Raw genomic sequence first — 18615 nt, forward strand, 5'->3', positions numbered from 1 at the left:
TGGGGAGTACCAGATGTCCCGGGTCTGTGCGTGGATTTTCCTGCTTGTTTTCCGGCTGCGCGTCGTTCTGCGGGGCTGCGCGTCGAAGTTTCGATCTCACAGCAGGCGTCTTCGATTTCTCCTGGAAAGTCGGGCGGCGTTGTCCTTGCGAGGCCGTGCGTCAAAGTTTCGATCTCACGGCAGGCGTCGCGTCGATTTCTCCGGCGGAGTCGGGCGGCGTTGTCCTTGCGAGGCCGTGCGTCAAAGTTTCGGTCGCCCCGAAGATGTCGCGTTGATCAGCGTCGGTGTGCGACGTTTTTCTTGCCGCGGAACAAGCTGTGCGTCGAAAAGTTCGGCGCACGGAGTGTCCAAGAGGAAGAGAGAAGTCTTTTTGGTCCTGAGACTTCAGGGAACAGGAGGCAAGTTCTATCCAAGCCCTTGGAGAGCACTTTTACAGCCAGACAAGAGTTCAGCAAGGCAGCAGGCCAACAGCAAGGCAGCAGTCCTTTGTAGAAAAGCAGACAGGTGAGTCCTTTGAGCAGCCAGGCAGTTCTTCTTGGCAGGATGTAGTTTCTGGTTCAGGTTTCTTCTCCAGCAAGTGTCTGATGAGGTAGGGCAGAGGCCCTGTTTTATACTAAGTTGTGCCTTTGAAGTGGGGGTGACTTCAAAGAGTCTCTAAGAAATGCACCAAGCCCCCTTTCAGTTCAATCCTGTCTGCCAGAGTCCCAGTAGGGGGTGTGGCAGTCCTTTGTGTGAGGGCAGGCCCTCCACCCTCCCAGCCCAAGAAGACCCATTCAAAATGCAGATGTATGCAAGTGAGGCTGAGTACCATGTGTTTGGGGTGTGTCTGAGTGAATGCACAAGGAGCTGTCAACTAAACCTAGCCAGACGTGGATTGAAGGGCACCACAAGATTTTAGTGCAAAGAAATGCTCACTTTCTAAAAGTGGCATTTCTAGAATAGTAATATTAAATCCGACTTCACCAGTCAGCAGGATTTTATATTACCATTCTGGCCATACTAAATATGACCTTCCTGCTCCTTTCAGATCAGCAGCTGCCACTTCAACAATGTATGAGAGCAGCCCCAATGTTAGCCTATGAAGGGAGCAGGCCTCACAGTAGTGTAAAAACGAATTTAGGAGTTTTACACTACCAGGACATATAACCACACAAGTACATGTCCTGCCTTTTACCCACACAGCACCCTGCTCTAGGGGTTACCTAGGGCACACATTAGGGGTGACTTATGTATAGAAAAAGGGGAGTTCTAGGCTTGGCAAGTACCTTTAAATGCCAAGTCGAGGTGGCAGTGAAACTGCACACACAGGCCTTGCAATGGCAGGCCTGAGACAAGGTTAAGGGGCTATTGAGGTTGGTGGCACAACCAGTGCTGCAGGCCCACTAGTAGCATTTAATCTACCTGCCCTAGGCACATGTAGTGCACTCTACCAGGGACTTACAAGTAAATTAAATAGTCAATCATGGATAAACCAATCAGTAGTACAATTTACACAGAGAGCATATGCACTTTAGCACTGGTTAGCAGTGGTAAAGTGCCCAGAGGTCAAAAGCCAACAACAACAGGTCAGAAAAAATAGGAGGAAGGAGGCACAGACTGACGCCAATGGCGTGGTCACTGAGTCACACGGACCCCAGGTACAGTACCTTGTGAAAATGAGGAAACAAGCCGGTGCACGGAGATGGGGATCGAGTTGTCGCTGGATTCATGCGGCGTTGGTTCCAGTGCTGTGGAGTGAAGGAGCGGAGGCGTTGGTGTGAGGCATAGGGTCCTTTCTGTGGAGCAAAGGGAGTGAGGTAGAGTCGGTGTGAAGTGTCGGATCCTCGCACTTCCAGCAGGGTCGATATCTGGCGGTCACGACCTGGTGCAGCAACCTTATGGGGTTGCGGTCACGCCACAAGGCTGCAGGTGCTGCGGCAGAGTTGAGTGTCACGGACGTCGGCAACAAGGCACTTTTGACCTCACTAAGTTGTGGACTTTGGCAAGGCGGTGTTGGGCCTGCGGGGTCATTGCACCCAGGCGGGGTCCGCGACTTCAGTTGCAGACCGCATCGCGGGATCCGGCTGCGGTGTCAGTCTGGGCGTCGTCCGGAGTCGGTGCACTTTGTTCTTCTTGATTTTTCACTAGCTTCTCCTTTCAAGAGTCCAGGGACTGGATTAGGCACCACTTAGTAGGAGTCACAGCAAGAGAGTCCAGGTACTGGTAGAGGAAGTCTTTGATGGCCCTTAGACTTCAGAATAGGGGGCAAGCTCAGACCAAGCCCTTGGAGAAACTTCTCAGGCAGGATACACAGCAAAGTCCAGTCTTTGCCATCTCTAAGGCAGAAGCAACAACTGCAGGCCAACCCAGCAAAACACACACAGCAAAGGGACAGTACTTCTCCTCCAGCTCTTCTCCTTGGTAGAGGTTACTCTTGATCCAGAAGTGTTCTAAAAGTCTGGGGTTTTGGGTCCACCACCTTTACTCATTTCTGCCTTTGAAGTAGTCTAACTTCAAAAGAAAGTCTCTGTTGTTCACAGGATCCTCCCTTGCCCAGGCCTGGCCCCAGACACACACCAGGGGATTGGAGACTGCATTGTGCGAGGAAAGGCACAACCCTTTCACCGGTAAGTGTCAGCTCCTCCCTCCCCACTCTAGCCCAGGAGACTCATCAGGATATGCAGGACAGTCCTCTGCTCCCTTTGTGATACTGTCTAGAGGGAAGCTGTCAGTCTGACTGTTGGACTTTTTCCCTTATGCAGGTCATCCCCAATCTTTTTGCCTCCTGCCTCCTATTTTTTCTGACCTGTCGTTGTTGGCTTTAGAACTCTGAGCACTTTACCACTGCTAACCAGTGCTAAAGTGCATATGCTCTCTGTGTAAATTGTATTGTTGATTGGATTTCCATGATTGGCCTATTTGATTTACTGGTAAGTCCATAGTACAGTGCACCAGAGGTGCCCAGGGCCTGTAAATCAAGTGCTACTAGTGGGTCTGCAGCACCGGTTGTCCCACCCACATTAGTAGCCCTGTAAACATGGCTCAGACCTGCCACTACAGTGTCTGTGTGTGCAGTTTTAAACTGCCAAGTCGACCTGGCACAACCCTTCCCTTTTACTACATATAGGTCACCCCTAAGGTAGGCCCTAGGCAGCCCCATGGACAGGGTGCAGTGTATTTAAAAGCTAGGACAGGTACTGGTGTGTTTTACATGTCCTGATAGTGAAATACTGCTAAATTCATTTTGCACTATTGCAATATTTATATACTTTAAGTGCAGCTTCCCATTTGGAACAGATAGAGATGTGGAGTTTGGTGTCTCTGAATTCACAATTTAAAAATACATCTTTTTGCAAAGTTGGTTTTTAGATTGTTAGTTTGAAAATGCCACTTTTAAAAAGTGGGCATTTTCTTGCTTAACCATTCTGTGCCTCTACCTGCCTGTGGAATCCCCATCTGGGTCAGTGTTAGAAATGGGGTCTTTGGTTGGCAGTCAGGTTACCCTCTGCCCAAGCAAGGACCCGCACTCTTGTCAGGGTAAAGGAGAATCACCCTCAGCTAACCCCTGCTCGCCCTCTTGGTAGCTTGGCACGGGCAGGCAGGCTTAACTTCAGAGTCTAGGTGTAAAGTATTTGTACCAACACACACAGTAACTCAGTGAAAACACTACAAAATGACACAACACAGGTTTAGAAAAATAGGAAATATTTATCCAAACAAAACAAGACCAAACGACAAAAATCCAACAGACAGAGAGCACATGCACATTAGCACTGGTTAGCAGTGGTAAAGTGCCTAGGGCCGTAAAGCCAACAAACACTGGTCAGAAAAAATAGGAGGAAGGAGGCACAAAGTTTGGGGATGACCCTGCAAAAAGGGACAGGTCCAACAAAGGTCACCATTCTTTATCGTAGGTATCTGTTAACCCTCACACCTTCAATACCGAGGGAGCTGGAACTGGTCAAATCTCAACCTAATAAATATTTTATGACTGTGGCTGAAAAAGAACAATTTAAGTTGTAATGGAGGTGGAATCGTAATTGTGAAAATGCTGGGCTCTTGTTAGCTGCCCAGCACTATCAGCATGAGTTGCACAGGGGTGTGGAATTTATTAAAATATCTACTTGTCCAGGGGACAGGTTGCTTCTCAAATCTACTTGTCCTGTAAAAAGATCTACTTGTCCCTTTGGTGCCATGAAGTGTGGCGACAAATTATGGCAGCAATTAATAGCCTCTCTGATTATGCCAGGGCTACTACCATAGTAGGGCTTAAATACTTGGAGTTTCAATCCCTACTGTAGCAATTTCCTTATTTTGCCACTTTTCTGCAGATCTGCATACTGGGGCTGGAGGAAGCAGTAAGCAATAGTTCCAGGGCTGGAATGCCTTTGAGTCTGCAAACCTACTAACCTGCATGTTTTAAAGATTTTTACCAGCTTCTCTCTAATATTTTCCCATAATAAGAAAGGTTGGACATTTACTCCTGACAATGGCAGAATTAGAACTTCTTCCAGGGTTGGGAAGAAAGTGGCTGGAGGGAAAATGAACTTGCAAATGCTCAATAGATTTTCACATGAGCAAATCTACACATCGTATTTACCCATGCTAAAATACAGTTCACAAATATTTTATAGGGGTACGACATATACCATGGGTGCACTTTTGTGACTTTCTTTAAGAATTTGGGGCCACATTTAGGTAGGTTCAGATTTGTGACCTGAAAATTGCTAATCCAAATGTAGGATGGTGTCCTTGACACCATCTGTGATTCGCAAGGGCTTCGCAAATGCCCACCTCATGAATAATCATGAGGTGGGTTGCAATTTGCGACCCCCTCGCGAATGGTGGCCTGCTGGAGACAGCAGACCACCATGTCTGTGACTGCTTTTCAATAAAGCAGTTTTTTTGGTTTGTTTTTGTAATGCAGCCCGTTTTCCTTAAAGGAAAACGAGATGCATAACAAAAACGAAAAATGAAACGTTTTCGTTTCATTTTTTCAGAGCAAGCAGTGGTCCGGCCTGCTCTGAAAAAATGTTTACAGTGACATTCACAATGGGGAAGGGGTCCCATGGGGATTCCTTCCCTTTTGCGAAAGTGTTAGCACCCATTTGAAATGGGTGCAAACTGCGATTGGTTTGCGCCCGCGTTCGCGGTCACAAAACAATCCTACATTGCACTGCGAGTTGCAATTAGGAAGGGAACACCCCTTACTAATTGCGAGTCGCAAACCAGTTTTGTGATTCGGTAACCAGGTTACTGAATCGCAAAACTGGGTTTGTTCATCGCAATGTGCTTTTTGCATGTCGCAAACAGCGAACGTCGCTGTTTGCGACATGCAAAAAGCTACCTACATGTGGGTCTTGGTCCCTAATTAGGTCTGGTGTTAACAAAGACATTTTGTTTTTATTAAACTTCTATTTCTCTCTCTTTCGGCTGGCTTTACTGTGAGTGATCGCATTCTGCTCTTCCACAAGGAGCATATTGCCACACAAAGTAGTTTTGTTCAGTGTCAGGAACTACAGTGGCAATCAGTGGCGTAACGAAACTGGAGGGTGCCCCTTTGCAAAGAACATGGAGGAGTCCCCTCTCCAGACTCACTCAGGGCAGGTGCTGTGCTGGAGGGGCCCCCTGGAGGGCGGCTGCAGGGCCTTGGTTATGCCGCTGGTGGCAACGTGTGCTTTAAGAGTTCAAAAACTTTTTGGGGGGGTTTTGCCAATGTTTGTTACAATGTTGAGGGCCTGGTAGCTCCCACAACAATAAAGTGTTACAAAAGCCATGTCAAAACAAGACACGCATTGATGAAACTAAAAGACTTATAAAAATATGTCAGATCAGTTGGCTTTGTCAGTGTATGTTTATTTTCATGCTTCCCATAATCGTGTTGAAAATGGTTACACTGATTTTCCATTAGAAAAATATTTTTGGGAAATGCTAGCATGCATCAACACATTTTTACTAAATGACACTTCATTTGCATATAATCAGAGAGCATTCTGGGAGCATTATACTTAGCCTCTTAGCCTAAACTTTTCAAACATGTGTGTACACGTTTTTTTTTTTTTGTACTGGAACCAACGTCAGTAGTGAAGTGTGACCTTAAAACATTTATTTACAGCACTCACCCTAATAATGGAGGCTTTCACATAATGAACCATAAATACAAGTTCGAACAACATTATCTTTTGGAAACACATTACCTCAATTGCAGAGAATTCCACTCTCTGTAAACAGGCAGCCAAAGGGTTTGTGCTGCAGGGAGTTGGGCCTACTTGTCCCAAGGACAAAGTAAACATAAAATCTTGTTGCCCTTGACCCCAAACAAGATGTCCCGGGCGTCGGGCGATAGGAATTCCACATCCCTGGTTGCAACTGTCCATTCTGGGGATACGGAATGCTACTGGAGCTATATTGTCACAGCCCTTTGATATCACAGATTGTTTTGCCTCCTTTTACCCCCCTCTCTCTACATCACTGAGTTTCAGGCCTCATCAGAACAAATTGTTGCCTTTGTTTTCCTTTACATATTCTTTCTCTCAATGTTGATAGGTGAAAGCATTAAAAGAAGTTAGTTCAGCTCTATCAACCTACAAAACACCGGGAGAGGATGGTTTTCCCAATGAATACTACAAAGCTGGCAAGCCTCTTCTGGTGCCGCCCTGACAAAGCCATTTCAGGAAGCTGCTGTGACCGGACTGTTGGGGATGATATCAATAATGCCACTATTGCACTTCTCCTTAAAAAGAATAAAAACCTGTTGGATTGCAATACTCATTGCCCGACTTCACTGTTAATTGCAGATCTGAAAATCCTGGCTAAAATCCACCCCAACCGCCTGAGAAAATGAATCCTGGATTATATCAATAATGCCATTATTGCACTTCTCCTTAAAAAGAATAAAGACCTGTTGGATTGCGATACTCATTGCCCTATTTCACTGAAAATTGCAGATCTGAAAATCCTGGCTAAAATCCACCCCAACCGCTTGAGAAAATTAATCCTGCAGCTCATCCACCGGTCCCAGATATACTTTGTGCCTGATAAATGATCAAGCGATCACCTCCAGACATTGGGCACCTGCTGTGGTACACAAAAGATAGTATATAGTAGGGACCCCAAGGTGGCACTTTCATTGGTTGCTGAGAAGGCATTTCACCAGAAGGAATGGCCTTATCTTTTTTGGGTTATGGCTCGGATTAGTTTGGGGGAGGACTTCAGTCGCAAAATCAAGCTTCTTTGTGGCTCCCTTATGGTGGAATTCGAATGAAGAAGCTTCTTGTCACTGACTTTCTTGGTTCATTGGGACACTTGGCAGGGTTGTCCTCTCACATCGCACCTTTTCATTTTGGTCCTTGACCTACTCTGTATTGCTATCAGGTGAGCATCAGAAGTAGAGGACATCAGGATGGAATTGAGGGAATTAAGGAGATATTATATGATGATGACATTCTGCTCTCCTGTCATGTCCAGGTGTCTTTATTCCAGCTGTGCCATCCATTGTTGACGGTTTCTCCCACCTGTCTGGGTATAAGATTAACTGGACAAAATGTGAAGCCAATGTCAGAGGTAACTACCGGCACCTGTGTTCAAGCAGTGGCTATGCGGTGGGTCCGTAAGGGTTTCCAGTACTTCAATATTTGTATTAATCACTGGGGCCAGCTTATGTGTACTAATGTGTGTTATGTGTCAGTCCACCACACCCTACACTCATGCCTAAGCAATGCAGGAATATGCGTCAGAGCCCTGGACTGGGTCACCTCCTTTCTCACCGGCAGAACCAGAGATTCTGCCTTCCCCATTCCCCTCAGAGGCCACCAAAATCATCTGCGGCGTACCCCAGCGTTCGTCCCTCAGCTCGACCCTCTTCAACGTCTACATGGCGCGGCTCGCTAACACTGCCCGATTCCACAACCTCAACATCATCTCATACACTGACGACACCCAGCTGATCCTCTCCATCACCAAAGACTCCGCCAAGACCAACCTCCATGAAGGAATGAAGGCCATAGCCGAATGGATGAAGAACAGCTGCCTCAAACTCAATTCTGACAAGACAGAAGTCCTCATCTTCGGCTCCACCCCCTCCGCATGGGATGACTCCTGGTGGCCTGTCACTCTCAGAGCCACTCCGACTCCAACCGACCACGCACGCAACCTAGGATTCATCTTGGATTCCTCATTATCCATGACCAAGCAAGTCAATGCCAACTCCTCCTCCTTCTTCAACACCCTCCCTATGCTCCGAAAGATATACAAATGGATCCCCACCGAAACCAGGAGAACAATCACCCAGGCCCTCGTAAACAGCAAACTGGACTACGGCAATGCCCTCTATGCAGCAACCACGGCCAAACTCTAGAAGAGGCTGCAACACATCCAGAACGCCTCTGCACACCTCATCCTGGACATCCCCTGCCACTGCCACATCACAGGCCATCTGAGAGACCTGCACTGCCTCCCAGTCAACAAGAGAATCACCTTCAAACTATTCACTCACACTCACAAAGCACTGCACACCACCAGACCAGAATACCTCAACAGACGGCTCTCCTTCTACACCCCAAACCGGCATCTCCACTCTGCCGACCTATCCCTCGCAACCATCCCACACGTCCGCAGAATTACAACCGACGGCAGATCATTCTTGCACCTCGCTGCCAAGACGTGGAACACTCTTCCCACCCACTTGCATCAGTCCACAGACCTCCTTACCTTCAGGAAACTTCTCAAGACCTGGCTGGTCAAGCAGTAGCAGCACCTCCCCTCCCCCACCCCCACCTCAGCGCCTTGAGACCCTCACGGGTGAGTAGTGCGCTTTACAAATTCTTGATTGATTGATTGATTGTGTTATGTGTCAGTGTGTGTGTGTGTGTGTGTAGATATTAAATGTCAATGCAGTGGATATACAAACATTGACTGTTGCCAAACCAGTGTTTGTTTTTAATGTAGCCACTGCCCCCAAAATGGGCAGGGACTGCAATCAGAAAATAATGTCATACTGTAAATGACAGTGGGTGAAAAATGCACCTGTCCGCTGAACTGCTGTGTTCACTCTCCAATGTTCACTGCCCACATTCATAAAGTGGGAGTGGGACATCTCCCATTTTCTGAGCTCATGCCACACCGTTTCAGGTGTCAGTATCTAATGAGTAGTTGCAACCTCAGTTGCAAGCACAGACCATTGTTACAATCTCTTGCAATTCATTAGGAAAACAAACTCCTATTTTATGCTTTCTTTTCCTAATTATTCATAAAGGGTCACAAAGTAACATCCAAAACACTAACACATTTGCAAATCACAATTTTCCTTACATACATTGCGACTTTGGGCACAAAGCATTTGATTTTCGAATTGCAAGCTTTGCAACGACGAATTCCATTAATGCACTATGCCCCAGTCATCCCTACAGCTCCACAATCAAGCAGTATTTGTCTGTGGTCTTTGTCTTAATTCCAGGGCACGTTGGCTGCAGAGCTCTCCGGCAGTTGTGTTTTTTTAAGTCATTCTCCATGCAAAACATGAAGCAGCTGGGCCTTTTGCAGGTGTTCCGGTGATTGCAGCAGCTCCTCTCCCCACACAGAAGTACAGCTCTGCATCTACTGCAGGACACAGCAGGAAGGTGTGCCGGGAATCCATCTCTGTACCCACCTTGGGGAGACCAACCACTGAAAAAAGTTACGCTGATGCCAAGAGTCCGGTCACTGTCCAGATGTTGTACAAGGTTCTGTGTCCAGTATGTACAGCGCTTTAGAGGTATAAGAGTAATGCATGCACGAATCAATGTGTTGCCTTGTTCAAAATCCAAGTTTTTCTCCCTGAAGGAAAAGAGTTTCACTTTCCGTTCGTCTTTTGTGGCTTCTCGGTTTATGGAGTTTATCGTTGGTTACGTTTGCGCGGTCAATTTGTCAATGTGGAGTCTCCCCTGAAACTGTCTAACTGAAGACCATCATTGCCAATAAACAGGCAGCAACACAAAAATAGAGTGGAATGTGGGTTTTACTTTAACGTGAGGGACCTTCGCTAAACAAAGAGATGGCAACTGCATAGCAGATGACGGTGACTAACAGTTTTGGTTTCTCTATATAAGCCCATGCTGCATTGTACTCAGTACATTTCATTCTAATAAAATTGAAAAAAAATGTTTTTCTATTTATAATTGTTTACCTAAGAAACCAATAAAGCTGAACTAAAGAACAGGGTTTGTTGGTTTCTGAGATGACGTTTCTAAGCATGTAAGCAAGGTGACTTAGACTGCGAGCGAACTATCAAGTGCTATCATGCACACGCCGTCAAATAATTCACTAGATTACCTGGGAGGTGAGCGCTGTCAGGGTACGACTTGCCATTCTGACACACTGCCCTTTTGCAGCTGGGCCGCAGGCTATGAGGCTGGTTTCAGAGCAGGGTGGGTCGTCAGCATCCATATTTGCCCCCACGATTTATTCTAGTCGTGGCCTCCTGTAGTGTATGGTTGGTTTGAACATTTTTTGCAGGGATGATTGCAGCTTCCAACCCATCCCGCAGGGCTGTAGCGACATTCACTCCCTTTCAAGGTTTACTGTGGGTGAATGCTTGTCAGCAGAGCCTTGACCCGCTAACAAGCAGCATAAAAAATGTGCCACACCCTCTGCGGAGGCCCAGGTTGTCAAGTTCATAACAGAAGAAACACAGGAAAGACCAGAAAGACACAAATGGATCAAACCAGCACAGTTCATTTTTGAGAAAGGAGAAAAGACAAAACATCACCACTTTACCATCATGTATACAGCTTAATTTATTGAAAATGGATAGAACCAGCCAACATCAGAGTATTTAGAGTCTCCATAGTGAATGTCCCCATAGCAGTGTTCAGCTGCTGGGCCCTCGCAAAAACAGTAATAATAATAAATTGTCAGGGAAAGGGAAGGCAGCATGGAGAGCCATGTGCTCCCATGGGGTGCAGAAGGGGAGTTGAAAAGTATGGAGCAGGGAACTAAGGCAGACAAGAGGTTCTGGCTCAAACCTTACTCCATGTATTTTGTATTATAGGCAATGGGTTCTTGACAACACATAGCTAAAGCTGTCTGTACGCGAGACCTAAGAATTAAAGATGTACATTAAAAATAGGAAAGATGTAATGTGTATATAACTGAAATGTAAACGATAGTTGTTGGTATACCGCGTAGGAGAATACACATTGCAAACAATATCTGGCAGAATCTAACAGCATATTTATTAACCACAGCAGGACACTAAATGTAAATAAGACAACAGATGCATGAGGAAGGTGAGATATTGTCTGAATCTTCAGCGAATGCTACAGCATGTTCTCCAGAAAAACTTGGCAAAATGAGTGGAATTAATCTTTAAAACAATTATTGTGATTAATGCACATGGTTTCCACAGATAATTAACATTTAAACTGGAAATAATTTATTTGCAGTATTTTATTGCTAAAGTAATTACGGTGCACGAAAGCTGTGCAAATATATCTGTTCGTAGGGAAGCGTCTCTATAAATGTACCACATCACTGCAATGCGCTCCTGCTTCGTTCGTGGGCAAAAGCATTTTTGTAGCCTGGCCGAAAACTCTGTGCATGTTAAATAGAGCGCCGCACGGATGCACTGCACGCAATGGTGCTTTGTCACATGGGAGGAACCCAAGTCTCCGCACACGCAGCAGGACAGTACCGGCCCATTTAAAGCAGTGAGTAAAACATGATATAGCGCTGCACCTGCTGCGTGTGCGGAGACTTGGGTCCCTCCTATGTGACATAGCGCTTCTCAGACACAAGCAGGAACTCTGATACAGAGTACATGTACTTCTATTATTCTATTTCAAGCACTGGTTTTACTCCTCTGGGTTTCACGATGTTTGAAAAATAGGGCGCTATAACACAACTTTATCTAAAATGTCGCACAGTGACACAGTCAAGCCCCTCACCGTTCACGGAGAAGGAGTTATTTCACGGCTCGTTTGCTATGGAAACGGCTAACTTCCTGCATCCGAGGTGATTGTGATCATGCCGAGTGCTCGAACAATGATGAATGCTGGCAACTGTTCATTGTGTGCTGAGGAGCAGGAGGAGGAGCCGGGGCTTTTATCACTGCACGAGGGCGTCGCCTGAGGAAACCTCGCACGCGGGAAACGTATCATTTGGTTACAGAGATGTAGATCGAACCATATGTTCGCTCACAGGAAAATAATCAAAGGTACCTGCCCCGCTGGAATCATTATGCAAACGATAGATGTACCATACATCAGCACTCAGTGGCGTAGCAAGGGAGCTACGAATTCCAAATGCAAGCAAAAAAAAAGCCCACATTTTCTGGGTTGTTTGTGAAAATATCGAGAATTGCGGTTTAGTAGGCCCCTGACTCCGCAACCTCAGTAACACAGCACTCGCCCCCGGTGGTTCCTTTCGTGTTTGCACCAGGGCACAAGTCCTAAAAAAGAAGTGGGGGGACTAATCAAGTTAGGCAGTATGCAAGTGACATCATGGTGCATGACATCACGGAGTTACGGGAAGTGACATCACAACCCACAAGCCCACAGGAAGTGACATAACAAGAAGTGACATCAGATCTTAAATCTTCATTCGTTTTACAGGTCTATATATCATGAGTACTTTTGATTGCATTATAAGATTTAACAAATTCGATTTTGTGTCTGGGTTGTGCCAAAAACGTGAAGCAACCGAGACACAATATATGGGCCTTAATTTATACATTTTCTTTTTTTTTAAACTCTACCACAAAGAAGATGGCAACAAGGAGAAACGCAGTCGTAAATCTGTTCTGCTCAATTGTTTGCAAAGTCTGCACTTTAAAATATTTTATCGGTTAGCAGAGATCTTTGTGTGCCCAGTAAATCCCAAGGAACAATAATAATGGAAAGATAACTATGGAGGGTAATGAATTAGCTGGAGAGTCCTGTATTTTCTCTAGTAACAGTTTTGTATCAAAGTAGCCCAGAGGGTTAATGTTTATGCTGCGAAGCATCTGCAGATGACAGCTTTTTATTTTATGTTGCTAGGTAAGTTAGTTGCTGCTTTTATATCCTTTTGTTAAAGACATCCTTTTGCTCCTCACAGTTCGTAAATCGTAATCCTTTCAATATAGCACAGCAAACTATGATGGAAATGTGACTTCTCCAACTTGTAAGCCTCTCTGTCTTATGCAACACATCTTGTACATCAATGTCTACGTGAGCCCCCTCGCCGACATCGTACGCAAACACAACATCAACATCACCTCCTACGCCGACGACACTCAGCTGATACTTTCCCTCTCCAAGGACCCCACCAGCGCCAAGACCAACCTGCAAGATGGAATGAAAGACGTCGCAGAATGGATGAAACTCAGCCACCTGAAACTGAACTCAGACAAAACGGAAGTCCTCATCCTCGGAAACACCCCGTCCGCCTGGGACGACTCCTGGTGGCCCACGGCCCTTGGCACCGCACCAACCCCCTCAGACCACGCACGCAACCTCGGATTCATCCTGGACCCACATCTCACCATGACCAAACAAGTCAACGCCGTATCATCTTTCTGCTTCCTCACCCTCCGCATGCTCCGGAAGAGTTGGCGTTGGATCCCCGCCAACACCAGAAAGACTGTGACCCACGCCCTCGTCACGAGCCGCCTGGACTACGGTAACACCCTGTATGCAGGAACCACCGCTAAACTCCAGAAACGTCTGTAGCGAATACAAAGCGCCTCCGCCCGCCTCGTCCTCGACATACCCCACAACAGCCACATCTCCGCCCACCTGAGACACCTGCACTGGCTTCCCGTCAACAAAAGAATCACCTTCCAGCTCCTCACCCACGCACACAAAGCCCTCCACAACAAGGGACCCGATTACCTCAACCGTTGCCTCAGCTTCTACACGCCCACCCGCCAACTTCGCTCCGCCAACCTCGCACTTGGCGCCGCCCCCGCATCCGCTGCACCACGACAAGTGGGAAATCCTTCTCCAACCTGGCAGCAAAGACATGGAATTCCCTCCCCACCAACCTCTGGACCACCCAGGACCACCTGGCATTCCGGAGGCAACTCAAGACCTGGCTCTTCGAGCAGAAGTAATCCCCCTCCCCCTAGCGCCTTGAGACCCTCACGGGTGAGTAGCGCGCTTTATAAATGTTGTTGATTTGATTTGATTTGATTTACATATTTATAGGATTTATTGTCAATGTATAATGTGTACGTCTGATGTAAAGCACTCTGATGCCCTGCACTGGGATGAGTAGCGCTATAAAAGGAGTAAAACAAACCAGTGGTTTTTAAATTTTTATTTGTGTAAATACTGGATCAGACCTACTCATCTAACATTCATAGAGTGCATGCATATCTCTTATTTACAAGGATAGAACACAGTAAAAGGCATGCTTCTCTTAGATATTTGTGAAGTGATAACAACAAGCTGTGTGCTTTTGTTTCCCCTCCCTTGCATTTGTGTCTAGGTGTGAAGATCAGATAGATCCCAGTCAGGATAGTGGAACAAAAGGAAGCCTGATGGCCCCCTTAATTCGACCTTTATTATGGGACCAGAAGGCGTCTGAAACATGAAAGCCCCCTCGCCGCCTGCACGTTGCTGCTCTTAACCCCCGCACTCGGCCCACTCCCATTCGTGCAATTTCACATCTATGTCTCTGAATAAACAGACATGTGTTTGTATTTTTCTGTGGGAATACTTGGCCACAGTTTTATTACATGCATGGATTCTGATAGTACATCATTAGCCTTGTAAATCACAGTGGTCAGTCATCTATCAAGATGACAAGGCCATAAACATTATTTACAGTGTCATAACTCCTTCTGACTGTAACATATAAATCTTGACATGATCAGAAATCATATCTGGGAGATAGGTCACAAATCACGGTTGATAGGTCATACATCATCTCCCCTGTACACCAATCATCTTGACATGATCATAAAGACATTGCTGCCTGACAGGTCATAAACATCAATGGTTGACATGTCCTCAATCATCTCTGCCATGTATTAATCAAGTCCTTGTCATTTGCTTGTCACAATTCTGCCACCTGTTGTTGTTGAGGCCATCCTCCCTGCTGCTTTTTGGGGTCATATAGTTTTTGTTGGTCTTTTGTTGGTTCCTATGATTGTGAGGGGGTAGCCTCTTATTGCTGTTAGGCTCAACTCGCTACCTTGTCTGTCAGTTTTGTGCCCTGACAACCGGCGGGTCTGAGCTCCAAATGCCATGCTCTGCTTACTCCCCATCTGCCTACTTACCCTGCCACAAGGCATCCCAAGGTAAGTGGCCTTCCTCTGGCACACTGCCCTCCAGTGTCTCTCCTTTACCAACCAACGTACTCCTTTTACTGCCACGCCGGCTGAAGGGCTCATGTCCCCAGGCAGCTCCCCCTTTCATCCTTTGGGGTCTTGCTCCTTCCTCCACTTTTCAGTGCAGCCCTCGGCTACCCAATTGGCTCTCATTATTGTACATCAGTGTCCCGGCCGTCAGGCCTCCCAGGGATCACTGTTATGGCAACAAATTCCTTTCTGCCGGCCCAAGAAACACTTTTATGCCTCAGTGACGCTGCTTGAAGTTACTGTGTCTGCCACACTGATGGTGGTCTCCCGACCTTTGACATCTCTTGATCTTGCTCGGAAGCAGGCCTGCCTGCTACGCTCAGCAGTAGGCCTGGCTGCTACGCTGCTTAACCAATGAGCCCAAGGCCAACTGCTACCCAGTCTGTCAGTGCAGAGGAATACTTCCCCCATGACTGGAGTGCCATGGACTCTTCCTTTGGTCTCCCAGCGTTATATCCCCGACTAGAGGGAAGAGTTAACCAACAGTGTTTGTCCCCATCAGGTGCCTGGTGTCCCTGATACTCAGTTCCCTGGTTGCCTTGCCAGCTGCGTCCTAATGGCCAGTTAGCTGCTTATCGAATCAAGCTGTGTTCTGTCCTCTTCCCAGTTACTTCTGCCATTCCCAATATTTCTTTTTGTTTGCTTTTGAGTGCTGCACCTAACCCAGTAGGGTCGCAGCACCCTGTGTGTCGCCTTTGTATTGCCTAGAGACGATGAAACTTATATCTATCACTCTGTGTGTATAAGAAATGTTACCTAAGATAACAAAGGACTCCCATGTGTAGTATTATTCTTCCTCCATAGGCCGTTGTAATTAAAGGATGCCATTCTAGGCATGAGCTCTGGGTTTAAAAGTTACCCACTGAATGGAATTGGCTATACTGTAGAGGATGTTATTACCAATATTTGTTAGCAATCTTAAAATAATTTTGGCCTGGGAAGTCAGAGTTTTAAAGTATACCATGCAGTTTGCATGCAGCCCTTTCATGCTGCCTGGATTACCATACCATAAATGTCATCTACACATCAACTGACTGATCCCTGTTGCGCTGCCTGCAGTTACTCACCTGTTATCAAGGTAAAGCCCTTAAGTAACTCATGTGCTGGATTAGCAATACTAGCCATGGTTGTGGGAGGGTAAAGTATGTTGGGCTTTCTCTGTAATCTCCCCATATGCACCAAATGTGCTCCTCTCTGTCCTCACTGTTATGTGCAGGCATGATCAGATCCTCTTCAGCCTCCCAGTGTGTCATTTACCATCATGGATGTCATAAATGAAAGGAACAGGGGAGACAGTCATACACCTATTTTGGAGGAGTGCTGCAGCACACTGTCACCAAATGACAACAATTGCTCAACCAATGCCCATTACAGCTCACCCAAGAAAGTCCAAATGTTTGTTACCGTTAACCTCTCCAGGGTGGCCTGCGGGCATGTGCATGCATACCTTCCGCTGCAGCAAATGACGTGGCTGACACTATACCCTACATACTTACAGAGTACCTCGAATTGTTATGTGGTACCACCAAGCACCAAATTGCAATTGTCGTGTTCAAACCCCTTAGCTATAACCGGGGCTGCTCAGAAAACTCAGTGTTACTAAGAGAAGCTATCATAATGCAATCAGAAATGCTACTACACCTGATAATATAAGCACAACACCCCGTGTTCCGCACTAGGGCCACCGGTCTCTGTCTGGGTGCTCCTATGGCCTCTTCAGCTGCCTCCTCGCTGTGCCACTGTGACTAACTGTACAGTGAGCTAGTGTCTCCACCATACTATCCCTTCAAATGTTACGCAGGACAGAACAGCCTCATTCAGTGTGAATTAGGGATATAAAATGCTGTTATCAACAATATCCCAGTTAATACCCCATCCCTCACATGCTGGTGTCTAACTTTCCATACCAACTGAGTTACTGCCCTACTGCCATAGTATGGCCGAGTGGTAGGTCTCCTTAGTGCTCAAATATGCCATGGAGCTGGTAACATCAAATAGGACCCTGCCATCGCTGCATGATATACACACTGTGCCCGATAACCATGGGCCCTAATTGATTGCTGCTGGCCCTTCTCAAAGCTGTCCGTCTGTTGATTGTGCTGCTCAGACATCATGTCAATTACCAGCTTACCCAAGCGAAGCCCTCCTTTTCAAAAGATGTGTCTGCATGGACTCTGTAAAGTCTTCATTAATGTGCTCGTTTCCATGGTGTCCCATTATAGTAGTCACTCTCCTGCCCCCCTCAAACTTGTCCGCTACAACACATTTCCTCTACCGCATGCAGACAAATATTCGTATGTGCGTTGACCCTCAACAGGCTGGCCCAGTTAATCATTAACCATCCGGGCCTACCTTTCCATGTTCCTGTCCTAGCAGTGGTGATATACTCTTGTGGGTAAGGGACAGGCCAGCGCAAAGCTCTATGCATATCTCTGTCAGTTTATGCAGCACAAGTTCACCGTGACTGTATCAGGGCACTTTCCTGCACACTCATTATCTAATACAAAGCACTACACTTGTAAGCATTGGGGGATTAAATAGTTGTCCCAGCGTTAAGTCAGAGATTACACGTCAAAGGGGGTTAAGTAGTGTAGGAGTCTGGCCTGGTTTGTAGTGGGTACCAAAGGTACTTATACCTTATACCAGGACCAGTTAGCCCTTATTAGTGAAATGTGGTGAGTGTCTAGAAGCCAGGCTGTCTAGGGTTAGCTGTAGCTGAGCAGCCAAGGCTTATCCAGGACACATGCAAAGCTCATTCAATACCACTGTAGTCACACAGTACTTACACACATAAAAGAAAATAGTGTTACAAAAATAAAGGTACTTTATTTTGGTGACACAAATGCCAAAATACCTTAGAGACTATGGGCCAGATGTAGCAAAGTGTTTGCGCCTAGCAAACAGTGAAAAACTCCGTTTGCGAGACGCAAAAGCCTCTTTGCTATGCAGAAATGCATTTTGCGAGTCGGATCCGACTCGCAAAATGCATTTCCGACTCGCAAATAGGAAGGGGTGTTCCCTTCCTATTTGCGAATCGCAATGCAATGCACTTTCATTTGCGACCGCAAAAGCGGTCTCAAATGAAATCGCAGTTACCATCCACTTGAAGTGGATGGTAACCCAGTCGCAAACGGGAAGGGGTCCCCTTGTGATTGGAAAAAAAAATATTTTTTCAGGGCAGGCCTGCCCGGAAAAAAAACGAAACTAAAGGTTTCGTTTTTTTTTCCAAGTGCAGCTCGTTTTCCTTTAAGGAAAACGGGCTGCAGATGGAGAAAAAAAAACGGCTTTATTAAAAAGCAGTCACGGACATGGTGGTC

General features: G+C 46.4%; 1 protein-coding gene across 1 annotated transcript in view; it reads right to left on the reverse strand.

The window, feature by feature from the left end:
- The window catches only part of SPDL1 (spindle apparatus coiled-coil protein 1), a 210834-nt gene extending 198818 nt beyond the window's left edge, over positions 1-12016 (reverse strand). Inside the window, exon 1 of the mRNA XM_069201714.1 lies at positions 11901-12016. The gene's annotated coding sequence lies outside the window, so the exon portion shown is untranslated. The remainder of the gene's footprint in view (positions 1-11900) is intronic.
- Positions 12017-18615: the final 6599 nt, after the last annotated feature.

This window comes from Pleurodeles waltl, chromosome 7 (assembly GCF_031143425.1).
Source record: "Pleurodeles waltl isolate 20211129_DDA chromosome 7, aPleWal1.hap1.20221129, whole genome shotgun sequence".
NCBI classification, from domain to species: Eukaryota; Metazoa; Chordata; class Amphibia; order Caudata; family Salamandridae; genus Pleurodeles; species Pleurodeles waltl.